This window comes from Leptonychotes weddellii, chromosome 3 (genome assembly GCF_054177405.1).
Source record: "Leptonychotes weddellii isolate Sample4059 chromosome 3, ASM5417740v2, whole genome shotgun sequence".
In the NCBI taxonomy this organism is placed as follows: domain Eukaryota; kingdom Metazoa; phylum Chordata; class Mammalia; order Carnivora; family Phocidae; genus Leptonychotes; species Leptonychotes weddellii.
The window spans coordinates 9,474,311-9,478,731 of NC_138371.1; the positions used below are offsets into that span (position 1 = coordinate 9,474,311).

General features: G+C 37.3%; 1 pseudogene; it reads left to right on the forward strand.

The window, feature by feature from the left end:
• The first annotated feature begins 498 nt into the window (after positions 1-498).
• Positions 499-1,361, forward strand: LOC102748256 (proteasome subunit beta type-4 pseudogene; annotated as a pseudogene).
• Positions 1,362-4,421: the final 3,060 nt, after the last annotated feature.

Here is a 4,421-nt window from a genome sequence, read left to right on the forward strand (position 1 = left end):
AAATCCACAGTGACCATCATCCTTAATGGGAAAAAAACTGAGAGCTTTTCCCCTAAGTTCAGGAACAAAATAAGGATGTCCATTTTCACCACTTTTAATCAACATAGTACTGGAAGTCCTAGCCACAGCAATCAGACAACAAAAATAAATAAAAGGCATCCAAATTGGTAAGAAAGAAGCAAACCTTTCACTATTTGCAGATGACATGATACTATGTATAGAAAATATATATAGATACTATATATAGAAAACCTGAAAGACTGCACCAAAAACTGCCAGAACTGATAAATGAATTCAGTAAAGTTGCAGGATACAAAATCAATATACAGAAATCTCTTGCATTTCTATATGCCAATAATGAAGAAGCAGAAAAAGAAATAAAGAAATTGATCACATTTAAATATGCACCAAAAATAATAAGATACCTAGGAATAAACCTAACCAAAGAGGTGAAAAGCCTGTACTCTGAAAACTATAAAATGCTGATGAAAGAAATGGAAGATGACACAAAGAAATGGAAAGACATTCCATTCTCACGGATTGAAAGAACAAATCTTGTTAAAATATCTATACTATCCAGACTTTGGGCTGGGGGTCCGGGCTCCCGGGCAGTTTTACCACATCCCGCCTACTCCTGGTGCCTCCGAGGAGCCAGCGTCCGCGCCCTACGGGAGTCCGATTACGCACACGCAGAACCCCATGGTGACCGGGACCTCGGTCCTGGGCGTTAAGTTTGAGGGTGGAGTGGTGATTGCCGCAGACATGCTGGGCTCCTACGGCTCCTTGGCTCGTTTCCGCAACATCTCTCGCATAATGCGAGTCAACGACAGCACCATGCTGGGTACTTCCGGAGACTACGCAGATTTCCAGTATTTGAAGCAAGTTCTCCGCAGATGGTGATTGATGAGGAGCTGTTGGGAGATGGACACAGCTATAGTCCTAGAGCTATTCATTCATGGCTGACCAGGGCCATGTACGGCCGCCGCTCCAAGATGAACCCCCTGTGGAACACCATGGTCATTGGAGGCTATGCTGATGGAGAGAGCTTCCTTGGTTATGTGGACATGCTTGGTGTCGCTTATGAAGCCCCTTCGCTGGCCACTGGTTATGGTACATACCTGGCTCAGCTTCTGCTGCGAGAAGTTCTGGAGAAGCAGCCAGTCCTGAGCGGGACTGAGGCCCGAGAGCTAGTGGAACGCTGCATGCGAGTGCTGTATTATTGAGATGCCCGTTCTTATAACCGGTTTCAAATCGCCACTGTCACCGAAAAAGGTGTTGAAATTGAGGGACCACTGTCTGCAGAGACTAACTGGGAGATTGCTCACATGATCAGTGGCTTTGAATGAAATACAGATGCATTATCCAGAACTGCAGTTGTACCCTTCTTCTAACTTTGAACTTGGCTGGTTCAAAGGTATACTTTTCTATTGTAAAATAAATCAATCCTTTGAAATGAAAAATAAATAAATAAATAAAGTAAAGTAAAATAAAATATCTATACTATCCAAAGAAATATATACATTTAATGCAATTCTTATCAAAATACCAACAGCATTCTTCACAGAACTAGAAAAAATAATCCTAAAATTTGTATGGAACCCCAAAAGACCCCAAATAAGCAAAGTAATCTTGAAAAAGAAAAAGCAAAGTTGGAGGCATCACAATTTTGAACTTAAGTATATTACAAACCTGTAGTAATCAAAACAGTATGGTACTGGCACAAAAAATAGACACATAGATCAATAGAATGGAATAAAAAACCCAGAAATAAACCCACAGCTATATGGTAAATTATTCTTTGACAAAGCAGGAAAGACTATCCAATGGGAAAAAGTCTCTTCAACAAATGGTGTTGGGAAAACAGGACAGCCACATGCAAAAGAAAGAAATTTGAACACTTTCTTACACCATACACAAAAATAAATTCTAAATGGATTAAAGAACTAAATGTGATATCTAAAACCACAAGAATCGGGGTGCCTGGATGACTCAGTCGTTAAGCATCTGCCTTTGGCTCAGGTCATGATCCCAGCATCCTGGGATCGAGCCCTGCATCAGGTTCCCTGCTCCGCGGGAAGCCTGCTTCTCCCTCTCCCACTCTCCCTGCTTGTGTTGCCTCTCTCACTGTGTCTCTCTCTGTCAAATAAATAAATAAAATCTTCAAAAAAAAATTTTTTTTAAACCACAAGAATCCTTGAAGAAAACACTGGGAGTAACTTCTTTGACATTGGCCATAACAACTTCTTTCTAGTTATGTCTCCTGAGGCAAGGGAAACAAAAGCAAAAATAAACTATTGGGACTACATCAAAATAAAAAGCTTCTGCATAGCAAAAGAAACAATCAACAAAACTAAGGCAACTTACAAAATGGGAGAAAATATTTGCAAATGACATATTCAATAAAGAGTATCCAAAATATATAAAAAATTTATACAACTAAATGCCTAAAAAACAAATAATCTGATTTAAAAAATGGGCAGCAGACGTGAATAGACATTTCTCCAAAGAAGACATCCAGATGGCCAACCAACACATGAAAAGATGTTGATCATCACTTACCATCACGGAAATGCAAATCAAAACTATAATGAGATAGCAGCTCATATCTGTCAGAATGGCTAAAATCAACAACACAAGAAACAAGCGTTGGTGAGGATGTGGAGAAAAAGGAACACTCACATGCTGTTGTAGGAATGCAAACTAGGGCAGCCATTGTGGAAAACAATATGGAGATTCCTCAAAAAGTTAAAAATAGAACTATTTATGATCCAGCAATCATCCTACTGGTTATTTACCCAAAGAATACAAGAACATTAATTAGAATGGATGTATGCACCCTTATGTTTATAGCAGCATTATTTACAAAAGCCAAATTATGGAAGCAGCCCAAGTGTCCATCAATTGATGAATTGATAAATAAGGTGTGGTATATATATATATATATATATAATGGAATATTACTCAGCCATAAAAAACAATGAACTCTTGCCACTCACAACAATGTGGATGGATCCAGAGAGTATTATGCTAAGTGAAATAAGTCAGTCAGAGAAAGACAAATACCATATGATTTCACTCATATGTGGAATTTAAGAAACAAAACAAATGAGCAAAGGGAAAAAAGAGAGAGAGAGTGAGAGAGAGAGAGAAATCAATAAACAGACTCTTAATTATAGAAAACAAACTGACAGTTACCAGAGGAAAGGTGGGGATGGGGGGGAAGGGTTAAATAGGTTTTGGAGATTAAGGAGTGCACTTGTCGTTATGAGCATTGGGTTATGTATGGAATTATTGAATCACTATATTGTACACCTGAAACTAGTAAAATCCTGTATGTTAAAAAAAAAAAAGAATCAGGTTATACTGATACTTAAAAAATTGTTATTTACCTGAAATTCCAATTTAACTGGTCATCCTGTATCTTATCTGGCAATTAGAAGAGTAACTCATGTGATCCAAGGAATACCTTTCTGTGCAGGCCAGTACTCAGAACAGGCACAACTCTCTGTGGTCTGAAATGGTGTAGAAAGATGTCCTTTTTGAGAACTCCAGAATATATAAGTGACTTTCACGCTGGATGATGACATCTATGACCATGAGTAATGCTTATTCTTTTTCTCATACTTTCCATATGCCTTCCTTTATCTTTGATGTTTATGAAAGTACTATAGATAGCAATTTTAAAAAGTAATAAAATTATATTTTGCTTTTTCCTTCAGTGAGGGGAGACTTTCCAAGAGAGAGAGAAATACAGTACCTATCAATAGGTGATATCAAAATAGCACACTTTAACTTTTGCTTTAAAAATAGGGTGATATCATCCTCAAGCCTTCCTGGGTGAAATATAGATGCTCTAGAGAAGTGTTTCTCTTTCATCTCAGAACTAAATTATTCCTAAAAAATGACTTGTCTAAAGTATGCTGTGAGAAAAAAATGCCATTTTTATGATTGTTATGAAAAATGACCATTGAAAAATAGGTCATCATATTTGGCTCCTGCTGATTACTGTGTGTTTTCTTTTGACCCCAAAGATCACAATTTGAGTTTTCTGGGTTTTTTTAATGAAAGTCTGAAATTAGTACTTTCAATTGACTCGTGTTTTATAATTGGAAGTTTAAACATATGCTGCCATTTAACTTTAAATTATTTTCCCTGAAATTTTTCTAATAGATTATAGAGAAATGAACTATTATTTTTTATATGTTTAAAGAGCTTTATATTGTTGATAATAATACACCAAATCTTTATATTTCATTTAAAATATACACTAATAGAGATGCCACCTCACACCAGTCAGAATGGCTAAAATTAACAAGTCAGGAAACAACAGATGTTGGCGGGGATGCGGAGAAAGAGGAAACTTCCTACGCTGTTGGTGGGAATGCAAGCTGGTGCAGCCACTCTGGAAAACAGTATGGAAG